A 15,886-nucleotide genomic window follows, 5' to 3' on the forward strand; every position below is an offset into this window, starting at 1 on the left:
CTGGTTGCTTTTCTGTTGAGAATCTTCAGTTAAATCAAAGTTTATCAGAGATGTTTGTAGATTGCACAATTGCTCTTGCAACCCTTTGTGGGGGGGAGGAAACAATTTTGCTACTATAGATATTGTTAACAGGGTCTGTTATAAATGTTCCTTAATTTTCCAAGTATTTCTTTTTGTTCACTATTAGGCAGTGCTCCAAAAAAACTGAATCAGCTAACCTTCTAGAGTTTCATGAGAAACCTTTCTCTCACCACATGACTTTTTGTGTTTATCTTTATCTTGTTGTCAAGGCCAAACTCTAGGTTATCTGCAGTGGGCAGCTTATCATTCCTGGAGCAGGAGGGTGATCTTCAACTTTCTTAGAAAAACAAAGTGAATACATTTAATTATCCTGAGGGAATACTCATATTGAGAATGTTTGGAATGTTTGGAATGCCAAGAAAGAGTTTAATTTTAAGCAACATGCCAGGTATTGTAAAGCATTTGAATATCAGTAAAAATTTTACTTTCGCTTTTAGAGGATGAGCATTCCACTGCCTCCCTGTCTACCAGATGAGGTTGGCAGCAGAGGACTTAAGATAAAATGGCTCCTTTTGTATCCCAATGATCCCTCTCTATTAAGATCTATATGTAGGGCAACCTGTTTAGTTTGAAGGATTTGTGTATTCCCAATTTACCTTAACATATGTAAAATATATAACAAAAGCAAAATAAATTAAAATAAAAAGAATTCTTAGGAGCACACAAATAATATATGTGCACTCTTTGCCATCTTGACTCCTCCCCTCTTTTTGAAAAATACAAAAATCTAAAGACAATTTTCAGAAATAAAGAATTGTCCTTTATAATAAAGGACATGTAGTCACTGTAACTAATGTGATATGTACTGTTGTCTGTCAGCAATGCCTCTGTGAATTTATGTAGAACTAGAAGGCAAAACTTTGTAGAAAAGAATTAATAGATCCAGGTTTGCTATCAGGAATCAAAACAAGGTAAAAGTAACATCACAGCATTTTAAGCTTCCCAGGCACTTTATACGATATATCGCAGAATTGCCATTTTGTAAAAATTAGACTTTAAAGCATAATTAAGCAAGAGATTACTGAACTCAAATAAAAAGGTTTCAGTCTATCTCAAAAGGTCTCCATAAAGGCAATGGACTATTAGCACATTATAATTGATAAAGTAATTACATATATCTATATTTGTATAACCAGTCTATCTTCACTTATTTGCTCTCTTTTGTCTCAGTTTAAATTCTACACCTTTTTAATCACTCATCCCTTTGATGGGCTGTAACTTTTAATAAAATTGGTTCGTATAACAGTTGCTAAAAGACTCTTTCTTAACATCTTAAGCCTTCTCATCTCACTCTGGCCATGTAGTTGAAGGTAGAACACCATCTTACAAACTGCAGGCAATTTTTAATCAGTGAGTTATATAGCTCACCAAATTATTTAATTTTCACTGAGTTCTAATAAAAATTTTAATTTTTTTTGTGTGAAATACTAGAAAAGAGATAGTATTAAGAATGAATTCGTTAGGCAATTACCTATGATAAAAATGAATCAACTCTCGATTGGACTTCCGGTGGCGGTGGAGCGCCGAAGACAGCCTTTTCGGGCTGCCCGCGGCTCAGCTGTGTAGATTTCACCCGAAACAGCGCCGATCAGCTGTTCGGGTGAATTTGAAGCCCCCTACTCGGGAGAAGAGGAGGGGGTGAGGCCCCAGGTAGGGGTCGAGTTCTCCGGGGCCGCCTGAGTTCAAAACTTGGGCGGCTGAAGGATCGAACTCCCCCGTAGCCTGGGTTGCTCCCAGCTGGTCAGCGTCTCTGCTCCGGATTTCTTGGAGCAGAGCCAGGCGTTTACGACCACCCCTGCCAGAAGGAAAGACCCTGGAATAAAAGGAGCAGGCAGAGCGGTACAAGAGAAAAAGGAGAAGAGGATCTTTATTTTTACTCTCAAGCTTAATGGACTTTTTTAAACTTAAAGTGAAACTGCGTCATAAGTGAAAGTAAAAGATGGCGGCTAAACCTCCCTCAAAAACCCTTCGGAGTGCTGGAACTTCTCCGGTGCAACAGACATCGTTGCAAGCCTTGCTTCCTCCTGCTGCACTGACATCGAAGGATTTAGAAGATGCCCTTGAAAAACATGCCCAGGTAATTTTAGTAACATTGGGTGATAAACTGGCAAAAATGGAGGAGAGAATAGAAGAGAGGATGGAAGAGAAATTTAGTGCGATGAGGGTAGATATTTTGTCTACAGTGGAAGGTGTGGCTGAATGTGTGCAAAGTTTGGAAGAAAAGGTGGAAGATTTGACTCAAAAAAATGCTGCACTAGAAGTAAAGGTATTGGAGAATGAAGACTTAAGAGACAAAATGGACAGAGAGCTAAGCCTTGTTCAGTTTCATCAGATGCAGTATGCTGTTAGAATCAGAGGCTTAAAAGAAAATATTAAAGAAGATTTAAAGCAGCTGATTTCTGAAGCCCTGGAAGCAGTATTGGGTCAGCCAGCATCTGAAATAAAGGGATGTATGGATAAAGCTTTTCGTGTTAACTCATGGATTGCCAGACAGAGGAAGCTACCTAGAGATGTCGTGGTTTACTTTACAAAGAGAGAAATCAGAGATGAAGTTATCCAAGCTGCCTACGATACTAAAGTGGTGGTTGCTGACCAAGAAGTTTTGGTCTTAAAGGAAATTCCTCCAAAGATTTTAAGGAGAAGAAAGGACTTTGCATTTCTCGTGCAGGAACTTAAGCAACGTGATATAAGGTTCAGATGGGAGATTCCAGTTGGGCTGGTGGCGATGTATGAAGGTAAAAGATACCGTTTGGCTACTGTGGCACAGGCGCGTGATTTCTACAATAATGTCTTAAAAGCAACCCCACTATCACTTTTGGAAGCGGCAAAGGGATCTGGTGAAGAAAAACCTCATGAGGCTGAAGATGGTCTGACAGAGGAGGATGGTGCTGGAAGGGATCAAACTACAACTTTGTTGGCTGATGCTGGAGAGCTAAGGGTGACGCGTGCTGCTTTAAAAAGAGAAAAACAAATAAAAGAACAAGACCACCAGAAGTTTATGGAACTTTCAAAGCGTACTTACAGCGAGGCAGTGGGAGGAGCGCGGCCCAAAGAAGGTAGGGCCATTGGAGAGGTGCTCCAGAAGCTTCGGGGGGACAAGAATGGCGACTAAATTCTTAACTTGGAATGTTAATGGACTAAATTCGCCTCAGAAGAGGAAGAAAGTCTTTCAATACTTAAAACAATTTAAGACTGATGTTATATGTTTGCAAGAAACGCATATTAGGGCTATGGACCAAAAGTTTTTACTGAATTCAAGATTGGGTACGCAATTTGTTGCCTCTGCAATGAATAAGAAAAACGGAGTGGTTGTTTATGTTAAAAGTGCTATAACAGCGGACTTAATTGAAGCAGATAAGCATGGAAGATACGTAATGATAGATTTGTTGCTAGAAGGTAAAAAAACGCTTTTAGTTGGACTGTATGCTCCTAATCAACAACAACAACAGGCTGATTTTTTTAGCTCACTTCATACAAAGCTTACTCAGTTGGATTACAAATCGTTTATTTTTATGGGGGATTGGAATGGCGTTTTGGACGTGCAGATGGATAAAGCTGGTTTTTTTAAGCGTATTCTGTGCCATGCCAGACTGCCTAAGTCTTTTTTTGAAATGAAGGATGATTTGGAATTGCGAGACATTTGGCGTGACACACACCCGCATGAAAAGGATTATACCTTTTTTTCTGATAGACATCAATCTTTTTCTAGGATTGACTTCATTTTGCTGACTAATGACTTTTTTTCTAGGATTAAGAAGGTAAAGATCTGTGCAAGAGCTATTTCTGACCATAGTCCAGTATGGTTAGAGATTAATAAGGACAATAGAGATAGGCGCTCGTGGCGCGTAAATGAGAACTTGTTTAGAAACCAGAAAAATGTGGAAGAATGTAAACAACGGATGAAGGATTTTTTTGAAATTAATATGAATAAGGATACGTCTATGGACATGGTTTGGGATGCTAGCAAGGGATATATGAGAGGGGTGCTGATATATATGAATAATAAATGCAGACGTATTTTGGAAGCTAGAAGGAAAGAATTGGAGAATGAAATTAAGGAAAAAGAGAAGGCCTTGACTTTGAATCCAGTGGATGTGAAGACTAAGGAGGCTATCAAGCTATTAAGAGGGCAATTTGATAAATTAATGGCTGATCAAGTGGCAACCAACTTGAGGTTTGCCAGGCATAATACTTTTTACAATGCTAATAAGCCAGGTAGATGGCTAGCTTATAGACTAAGGAAGAAGCAGAGGGCTTCTAACATAGATAAAATTGAACATAAGGGAAAGGTTGTGTTTCAACAGGATCTTATTAAGGAAGCCTTTGTGGATTTTTATTCTAAATTATATGCTAAGGAAAAGATTAATGAAAAAGACATTGATGTATATTTGGAGAATGCTAGCATCCCGGTTCTCACACAAGTACAAAAAGAGGAGATTAATCAATTGATTACAGAAGAAGAAATATTTACAGCAATTAAGGAGTTGAAGGTTGACAAAGCGCCAGGCACAGATGGTCTGACTGCGGCTTACTACAAAAATTTACAATTAGAGATGGTTAAACCGTTAAAGGAATTGTTCCAGACAATCCAGAGAGGGGGAAAGGTGCCTCCGTCTTGGAGAACTGCTTTTATCTCTTTGATTCCGAAGGAAGATCAAGATGTTACTCAAGTTAAAAATTATAGACCGATATCACTTCTAAATACAGATTATAAAATATTTGCTAAGGTGTTGGCTAACAGATTGATGAGGGTTCTGCAACAGGTGATTCATGGGGATCAAACTGGGTTTATTAGTGGTAGGCAAATGAAAAATAATGTGAGGCATATAGTTGATGTGTTAGAGTTTTTGGAAAGGAACAACCAGATCCCTGCGGCGCTAATTTTCTTAGATGCTGAAAAAGCTTTTGATCAATTGAATTGGCAATTTTTGATGAAAGTTTTAGATAAAATGAATTTTGGGGATAAATTTTTGCAACCAATTAGGGCATTATATCAAAAACAAACTGCCCGAATAATAGTTAACAATAGTTTGACTGAAGCATGTAATATTGAGAAGGGCACAAGACAAGGGTGTCCGTTATCACCTTTATTATTTGTTTTAACATTGGAGATATTATTGATAAAAATTCAGAACTCGGAAAGAATTAAGGGTATACGGATTAGAGATCAGGATTATAGATTGAGAGCGTTTGCCTGAGAGCTCTGTTGTGGACCTGATGGAGATAATAATGCAATATGGGAAGGTTTCCGGATTTAAAGTTAATGTACAAAAAACTAAAATTCTGGCCAAAAACATGACAGCATCGTAAAAGGCCCTTCTAGAAGGGTTAACTGGATTTGAGATTGTTAAAAGGGTTAAATATTTGGGGGTGCTTTTGTCGCCCTGTAATACAAAATTATATAAAAATAATTATGAAAAATTATGGGGAAAAATCCAAAAAGAAATGGAGAGTTGGGAAAAATTGCAATTGTCTTTACTGGGAAGAATTGCAGCAGTGAAAATGAATGTCCTGCCTAAATTCTTGTTTTTATTTCAAATGATACCGATTCTTTTTTTTTTTTATTAAAAAGTTTTATCATACATTTTATCTTTGACAATCTCCCCTACCCCACCCCTATCCCTCCCTCCTTACCCCTCCCCCCCTCCCCACCCCCCCCGACTTCCCAGAGCTAAGTACAAGGTATAAAAAACAAAAAAAAATCATAAACAACCATATGCTAACAACCATAGACTCTAAAATCTATCACTCTCTAGCTCACATAGGATAACTACAAGCACTATTAATATAGAGTATATAAAAAAAACAAAAAAAAAAGAAAGGAAGACTTATTCAAATGCTACATGATATATCAACACCCCTCTCAAATAGTCCTTGCTAGCATCCCAAACCATATCCATAGAGATGCCCTTATTCATATTAATTTCAAAAAAAAAAACCCTTCATCCGTTGTTTACATTCTTCCACATTTCTCTGATTTCTAAACAAATTAAATAGTTCTTGCACATATCTTCACCTTCTTAATCCTTAAAAAAAAGTCATTAGTCAACAAAATAGAATCGATCCTGGAAAAAGATTGATGTCTATCAGAAAAAAAAAATATATAATCCTTTTCGTACGAATGTCTTTCACACCAAATATCTCACAGTTCCAAGTCATCCTTCATTTCAAAAAAGGATTTAAACAGTCTAACATGACTTGGGACGCGCTTAAAAGCTCCAGCCTTGTCCATCTGTACATCCAAACCACCATTCCAATCCCCCATAAAAATAAAAATTTTATAATCCAACTGGGTAAACTTTGTATGAAATAAACTAAAAAAGTCAACTTGTTGTTGATTAGGAGCATATAATCCAACTAAAAGCATCCTTTTACCTACTAGCAACAACTCTATCATAACGTATCTTCCATGCTTATCTGCTTCAATTAAGTCCGCTGTTAAAACACTTTTAAAATAAACAACCACTCCATTTTTCTTATTCATTGCAGAAGCAGCAAATTGCGTGCCCAACCTTGAATTCAATAAATACTTTTGATCCACAACCCTAATATGCGATTCTTGCAAACATATAACATCTATCTTGAATTGTTTTAAATATTAAAAAAACTTTCTTCTTCTTCTATGATGAATTTAGTCCATCAACGTTCCAAGTTAAAAATTTAGTTGCCATGCATATCATCCCAGAGCTCTTGAAGCACTGCTTAAATAGGACTATCTTTTTTAGGCCGTGCTCCTCCCACTACTTGGCTGTAAATACATTTTGGAAATTCCATAGACTTCTGCTGATCTTGTTCTTTTATTTTTTTTGATCGTTTTAAAGCAGCACGCATCTCCCTCTGCTCTCTAAAATCATCCAAAGAAGTTGTAGCTTGATCTCCTCCAGCACTATTCTCCTCTGTCTGTCCATCTTCAGCCTCTTGGTGTTCTCGTTCTCCAGATCCCTTTGCAGCTTCCAGAAGTGATAGTGGGGTTGCTTTTAAAACGTTATTGTAAAAATCACGCACCTGCATCACAGTGGCCAAACGGTACCTTTTACCTTCATGCATCACCATCAACCCAACTGGAATCTCCCATCTGAACCTTATATCTCGTTGCTTGAGCTCTTGCACTAAAAATGTAAAATCCTTCCTTCTCCTTAAAATCTTTGGAGGAATTTCTTTTAGAACCAAAACTTCTTGATCAGCAATCACAACTTTGGTACCATAAGCAGCTTGAATAACTTCATCTCTAATTTCCCTCTTTACAAAATAAACCACCACATCTCTAGGTAGCTTTCTCTGTCTGGCAATCCATGAATTCACACGAAACACTTTATCCATGCCTCCCTTTATTTCAGATGCTGGCTGACTCAATACTACTTCCAAAGCCTCAGAAATCAGCTGCTTTAGATCTTCCTTAATATTCTCTTTTAAACCTCTGATTCTAACAGCATACTGCATCTGGTAATATTGAGCAAGACTCAGTTCTTTATCCATTTTGTCTCTTAAATCTTCATTTTCCAGTACTTTTGCTTCTAATATTACATTTTTTTGAGTCAAATCTTCCACTTTTTCATCCAAATCTTCCACACATTCAGCCACTCTATACACTGAAGACAAAATGTCTACCTTCATCACTCTGAACTTCTCTTCCATCCTCTCTTCTATTCTCTCCTCCAATTTCTCCAACTTCTCCTCCATCTTTGTAAATTTATCACCCATTGCTTCCAGAATTACCTGGGCATATTTTCCAAGAGCATCTTGTAAATCCTTCGGTGTCAATACATCAGGAAGAAGCAACGCTTGCAATGATGACTGTTGCACCGGAGAAGTTCCAGTACTCCAAAGAGCTTTTGGGGGAGGTTTAGCCGCCATCTTTACTTTCACTTACTACGCACTTTCACTTTTAAATTTATAAAATCCATTAAGCTAGAAAGCAGCAATAAAAGTCCTCTTCACCTTTTCCTCCTGTACCGCTCTGCCTGCTCCCTTTATTCCATGGTCTTTCCTTCTGGCAGGGGTGGTCGCAAGCGCCTGGCTCCGCTCCAAAAATCACGGAGCAGAGACGCTGACCAGCTGGGAGCAGCCCAGGCTACGGGGGAGTTCGATCCTTCAGCCGCCCAAGCTTTAAGCTCAGGCGGCCCCGGAGAACTCAACCCCTACCTGGGGGCTCACCCCCTCCTCTTCTCCCGAGGAGGGGGCTTCAAATCCACCCGAACAGCTGATCGGCGCTGTTTCGGGTGGAAATAACACAGCTGAGCCGCGGGCAGCCCGAAAGGGCTGTCTCCGGCGCCGCGCCGCCACCGGAAGTCAAATGATACCGATTCTTAAGAAAGATTCTAATTTGGAGGAATGGCAGAGAGGTATCAATAAATTTGTTTGGGCAGGGAAAAGACCACTAGTCAAACTTAAGATTATGCAGGATAGTCGTGAAAGAGGTGGTCTTAAAATGCCTAATTTTAAATTATATTATGAAGCTGCTGCGTTAGTAGGTATAAGTGATTGGATTAATTTGACACAAGAGAGATTATTAAATCTTGAGGGCCACGACTTGTTGTTTGGTTGGCATGCATATTTGTTGTATGATAAGAAGGTAGATAATGTGTTCAAAGTGCATATTTTAAGACAGGCATTGCTGAGAGTTTGGAAGAAGTACAGACATAAACTAGACTGCAAGATACCATTGTGGGCAATTCCAAAACACGCAATAGAAAATATACATGCTGGTTTCAAACATGATGTGACTACGTACAAGGAGATTCTAAACTTGGAAAGAAATGTCTGGTGTTTGAAACCATATAGTCTCTTGCGAGATGAGAAGATTGTTCAGAATTGGTTTCAATATACTCAGCTACGGGCCAGGTGGAAAGAAGATCAGAAAAATGGTTTTACAATGACTGATGAAAATCTGATAAAGCAAATCAGAAATCAGGGTCCAGCACATATTAAACGGATATATCTTGCATTGATAGAGATTGACTCAGAAACAGAACTTGTTAAGGATTGTATGATAAAATGGGCCCAAAATATTCAAGAGGTTATTACAATGGACACGTGGGAAAAGATTTGGGTGAGGAATGTAAAATTTACACAAGCTCAAAATATAAGAGAGAACTTTTATAAAATGTTTTATAGATGGCATTTAGATCCTAAAAAGCTTGCAAGTATGTATCCGAATTATCAACCAAAATGTTGGAGGTGTGGTGATGAAGATGCAACATATTTTCATGTATGGTGGACTTGTAAAAAGGTTAAGGCCTTTTGGATAAAAATTTGGTGGAATATGCAGAAGATTTTCAAGCAAAGGATAAAGTTCTGTCCGCAACTCTTCTTGCTGGGAATAATTACAGATGCTGCGGTTGTGGACACTAAGTTGATGTTGAATTTAATCACGGCAGCAAGACTTTTAATAGGTCAGTATTGGAAGAAAGAGGAACTGCCAACTATAGAAGAATGGACTTTAAAGGTTTCCGACCTGGCAGAGATGGCAAAGATCTCGGCTTATTTGAAAGATCACTCGCAAGAACGTTATATTATGGAATGGCGAAAATGGGTTGAGTACATCCAGAACAAATATAGGGTTAAGAAGTTTCATGTAGCATTTGAATAAGTCTTCCTTCGCTTTCTCTTTCTTTATTTCCTTTTTTCCCTTTTTTTTCCTTTTCTATATATATTTAATATTATTAAGATTTGTATTATCCTGTATAAGCTAGAGAGTGATGGATTTTAGAGTTTATGGTTGTTAGCATACTGTATGTTTGTTTATGATTGTTTTTCTTTTCTATACCTTGTATTTAGCTCTGGGAAGTCGGGGGGGAGGGGGGGAGGGGTAGGGAGGGAGGGAGAGGGGAGGGGGAGGGGGGATTGTTAAAGATAAACTGTATGTTAAAACTTTTCAATAAAAAAAAATGAATCAACTCTCCATGGCTTCCAAATTACAATACAGAAATCTATTTCCTTGCTGTACCTGCCACGTTTATACTGTATTTGTTTTAGGAATTGCTCTCAGTGCTATAGGATATTTAACAATAATTTCAATATAACTTATGACACTTATTTTATTTCTTTTCAGACAAAAAGGAAAATATCATTTGGTACTTAATTTCTTATTCCTAGCTCTTACAGCTATGGTAAATATTCCTTTAACCATAAAATATGTTGCTGATGCCAATATCATTCCTGGCCTCATCTTCTGTACCTGCTATCCTCTTCCTGAAGCACCCGTTATCCATAAATTCCCTGGCTTTTTGCTGGATTTCACTGTGGAGGATTCTTGCTAATTAACCATGCCCCACCCTTTAAAAAGAAACCAAGTCTGATCCAGGTGTAGTTGGTTCCAGGGTTGGAGAAGAATATATATTTCAGAAAAGGCAGGCACAGCCACACTTCTCTGTGCATTAATGATTCACCTGTGGAGATGGTTACCAGCATCAAATTCCTGGGTATGCAATTAACAAATAGGCTGGCTTGGTCACTCAACAGCGAGACACTGGTGAAGTGGGCACAGCAGCACCTGCGTTGTCTGAGTCACATGAGAAAAGCACATCTTCCTTCCCCTGTCCTTACCACTTTCTATAGAAGTATGATTGAGAGCATCCTGTCATACAGCATCACAGTCTGGTTTGGAAGCATCACTGCTTCAGACAGGAAGGCAGTGCAGAGAGTGGTGAGGATGGCTGAAAAGATTATTGGCAGTTCCCTCCCTTCCATCCAGGACATAGTACATAAGCATTGCTTGAGCAGGGTCCGTAAGATTGTCTGGGACACAACACATCCTCTTCATGACCTGTTTTCCTTGCTACCTTCTAGTAGGAGGTTCTGTGGAATCTGAAGCAGAACATCCAGATTCAGCCACAGTTTCATTCCATACAGTATTAACCTTGTGAACTCTAAAGCTTTCTCCTTCCATTATGCATTCAAGATGGACAGTGTAGTGTATGCTGTTAAGCACACACGGAAATGTCAGCACAGCAGGGGGCTGGACAGCTCCAGGCTATAACCGCTTTGGTGGGAAAGCCTGAATAGAGCGAGTCGTTGACAGCCCCAGGGCATGGTCAGCTCTGGCGGGAAGCCCAGATTTAAATCTATTGGTCACCATTCACCTGGGCAGGTATAAGAAATGCCAGGTAACCCCTTTGCTCCAGCTTCATTCCTGATCCAAATAAAGAAGTATTACCCAGCTCAAGTGTCCGTCTCTCTGTGTGACCACGCGACATTGCAGACAGTGATTAATATTTATATGTTACTTATATGTAAGGGTGTAGGTCTATACATATGTTGCGTATAGTATGTTTAAATGTGTGTTCTGAATGATATTGGCATCAGCAACATATTTTATGGTTAAAGGAATATTTACCATAGCTGTTAGAGCTAGGAATAAGAAATTAAGTACCAAATGATATTTTCCTCTTTTTTTCTGAAAATGTGTACACTTTGAGAGAAAGCAACTAAATTTCATTTTTAATATGTGCCACTGTGCCCACAGTAAAAATGACAATAAAGGTTATCTATCTTTATCTATCTATCTATCTATCTATCTATCTATCTATCTATCTATCTATCTATCTATCATCTATCTATCTATCTATCTATCTATCATCTATCTATCTATCTATCTATCTATCTATCTATCTATCTATCTATCTATCTATCTATCTATCTATGGAATGGGTCAGGAATTATACTTCACCATTGCCTCTAAAAGAAAACAACAAAGAAGTATTTCAGAGAATGACAGTGGCTTTCCTTCTTTCATTTGGGATCTGGTTGAGTAGATTTTAACTTGATAGGTGTTAGAATTGCATTAATCTATTCCCAGTATGGATCTGATGGAGTGGAGGAAAAGGTTGGAAGAGCAGCTATACCAGCTAGGGTTGATAACTTGCTCTGTTCTCTGTCAGGAAAGAGAAAGAGGGAATGTGACCTAATTGTTCACAGTATCTTGTTGGAATGTTTCACAAATCTGGGGGTTGGAAGGTCTATTGGATGCTGATTCTGTTATCCCTCTGGCCACAGAAGATGAGATAGAACAGGGTTTTTTAAAGCATGGTCCTAGGACCCATGGATTCTCCCAAAAGCCTTTTAGGAGTCTACAAAATCAAAATTATTTTCCGCTCTATGTGGAAAAACAATTCAGTATTAAAATTCCATCAAACAATTATGAGAAATGGCAGCATTCTAATTTTTAATAAAGAAAATATAAATAAATATAATTCATACAAACAAAGCTCTTTGGGGGCTTTCTATCATTTTTTAAAATGTGAAGGGCCTTAGAGAGAAAATATGCTTAAGAAATAAGAATTCTCCTGGAGAATCTTATAAGGTACATTTTGTTTCCTCTATTACTTAATACTATATGAAACTACTATGAAGGATCATTTGCAGGTCTGGTGCTAGCTGTCATCAATGTGCTGATTATATATTATCATATTATGGTTAGTTGTACAGTCAGCCAGATGTTTAGACTGGATTTGGCATTTTTATTCACCTTTCAAATTCCTCCTAAGGATCTGGGGCAAGGATATGTTGTTATTTATTTTTATTTTATTTTATTTTATTTTAATTCCATTTATATCCCGCTCTTCTCCAAAGACTCAGGGCGGCTTACAAGCTTAGCAGTAGCCTTCATTCTATGTATATGCCTGCTTATTAGGGCTTTCACACACACACCCAAGCGGCATTATTACAAAGTCAGCTTTCATTATTTCAATTCATTCATTGCAAGATATAAGCTGTTCAAATAAAGCTACCTTTTGCAATTGGCTGGTGGTCATTTTGTCAATGCCAAGGATGCTCAAGTGGTACTCCAAATGTTTTGGAATTACACCCACGGAGCCTATAACTATTGGTTCTATTTTTCTTTCTTTTACCACAATCGCTCTATTTCTATTTGCAGGTCTTTGTATTTTGTGACTTTCTCCAATTCTTTTTTTTCTATTTTGCTGCTTCCAATTATTGCAATATCCATTATCTAGATTTCATTGTCGTTCTTATCAGTAACTGTTAAGGCTTTATTGTTTATTATGTGTGGATAATCTATAGTTAAATTCATAGACTAAGATTGGTGGAAACTTAATAATTCAAGCCCTAACCAAGATTCTAAGAATTATTAAAGTAGTATTTAAGAATATAGTCAATTCCAGATAGGATGTTTTTTAATAAAATTAGGAAATTCGGATCTGATAAAATCAATATTTCCAGATATTGAGAAAGTCCTTAATAACTAAAGTCAGTGCACTGTTTTTATTCTTATATATCTATGTACATTCTGGACAATACCAATATTGCTTTTATAAGACCTGCATTTACTTCTGGTCTCCTTCCAAATGTTATTAAAAGTGCAAGGTATCACTATGTGTCCTCGGCCTGCATATCTTTGAGATTCCAATTCCAGGGAAATAGTATTGGAACAGAAAAGTACTATTCTTACTTCCTGATGGGTGGTAGCATTGCTGCTAAGCTTGTAAGCCGCCCTGAGTCTTCGGAGAAGGGCGGGATATAAATGGAATTAAAATAAATAAAATAAATAAATTCTTTCCAGGGGGTCTCCTCTCTAGAACAGCTACACCCCACCCCCTCCCACACCAGGCAAGAGAGACTCCTACTCTAATAATCTTTCAGTTTGTCAAGGCTTATTTTTTCTAGAAGGTCCTTGATTAGTCAGAGTGGGGTTGTTGCTGGATTGCAGGAGATACCGGTAGTTTGTCATTGTTTTCTGCTTAATGCATTATTCTGTTTGTTTTTTGTTATTATCTATATCTATGAGCTGTACTTCAGTTGAAGGCCACTGGATTAAAATAGTATAAACAAAGTTGCACGTCTCTGGGGGAAAGTTTAAAAAAAAAAAGTAAAGACAGCAGTTGATTGAAAGCCCACTCCTTTCTGAAAATGCATTGCATGCGTGACAGAAATAAAAAAGGAACAGTTTCAATCAAATGGGTACAGCCACCATATTGACTTTCTTGACCCCTTGGATGCCCTGTGAAGTATCCCTTTGAAACCGCTTTGAGAGGCACCCACCACCTCTAAAGGCAAAGCTGTTGTGCCTCATTTCGGCAGCATCCTCAAGCAGCCCAATAGCTAGAGGAGATTTCTGCACAGAAACTTTTCTCAGCATTTCCAGTCACTCACTGTAAGTACTGGGAAATGCCTCTGCACAGAAGAAAAGCCTCCTTCAACTATTGGAACTGCCAGGTGAGGTTTCAAGGTGGTGCCAAATGCATCAATGAGATAAATGCAGTGGTGGGATTCAGCCAGTTCGCACCACTTCGGCAGAACCGGTAGCTAATTTTTTGTTGCCCAGGCCCAGAACAGACTTCTGGAAGTGGCATCCACACAGAGAACCAGTTGTTCACATATTTGAATCCCACCACTGGATAAATAGTGACTCTCTTGCATACTGTAAAAACTTTGTTTTAAACAGGATTTTTAGAAGTATGTATTTTTTTCACATGTGCTTCATGTAAATACTGATGTTCCCATCAGTCCTGTAATCTGTTTTTAACTGGAGATCCCAGAGCTTGAATTTGGTGCCCAGTTTTACACAAAACGAATGTTCTTGTTTCTGACTTCTTGTGAAGTTTCTACTTATACAGTACTGCCTTGTAATAAAACAGCAGTTCATTACTGTACTTTTAGCTAATTCTTAAAGCTGGATGTCAGAGTTGATTCACTGTACCTCAGATTTTAGCTTTGCCCATGGTAAATGATTTTTTTTATAATGTGCCACATGTCTCCAAAAAATATACCTGTATATTAAGGACAGGAGTAAATACCACAATGGATGTAGTCACATCCTGTTTAAGTAAACCAACAAATCTTGAAAGAGAACTGAGGTAGAAAACAACTTCCATTGACCAGGAACCCACAGATTCCCATGACCATAGTTTCTGGCCCATACCCAATCGCCCATTTGCAGCCCCCTAGGGGGTTTTGGTCGAGAGGCCTCTGCTGCCAATATCTGGATGCAACCTGTCCAGTTTCGTGATCAGTCGCCTCCCCCAACGTAGTACTGCAGGACTTTTGCCTGTAGCAGTGCACGGCATAGAATGCTGGCAGAGTAAAAAATCTGCCAATCTGTGATGCCAGGCACCTGTTACAATGCGCTTGAGTGATTCCTTCATTGTCCTCACCATACGTTCAGCTTGACCATTAGTGGACGGGTGAAAAGGGGCAGACATTGCATGTCTGATAAGATTTGCTCTGAGAAAGGCCTGAAATTCAGCAGCAGTGAATTGGGCCCCATTGTCTGAAACTAAGACATCTGGCAACCCGTGTGTGGCAAAGAGTTTTCTCAGCACCTGGATGGTCCTAGCAGTAGTCATGTTAGTTACTGGAATTACTTCCAGCCATTTGGAGTGGCTGTCCACCACTATGAGGAAGAGCTGTCCCTGAAAGGGCCCAGCGTAGTCTATGTGAATTCTAGACCAGGGAGTGTGCGTCTCCTCCCACCTGTGAACTGGAGCCTGTGGCATTTCAGGCCTAGATTGCTGGCATGTATAACCACAGACTTGTGCCTCAATGTCCTTGTCAAGGCCAGACCAACAAAGGTAGCTTCTTGCTAAAGCTTTCATTCTGACAATGCCTGGATGACCTTCATGTAATGACTGTAATACCCTGTCTCTCAGGGAAGAGGGAATTATGACTCTTTTTCCCCATAATATGCACCCCTTGTGGGCTGATAGCTCATGCCTTCTGACAAAGTAATTCTGAAACTCAGAACCTGGGCTTTTATCCAACTACCCCGTGTGTACCCATGAAAGCACTCAACTAAGTGTTCTATCTGTAGCTGTTTCTGCAGCAATGTCCCCAGCATGGAGGGGAAATT

Source organism: Vipera berus (genome assembly GCF_964194415.1).
Source record: "Vipera berus genome assembly, chromosome: Z".
Taxonomy (NCBI): domain Eukaryota; kingdom Metazoa; phylum Chordata; class Lepidosauria; order Squamata; family Viperidae; genus Vipera; species Vipera berus.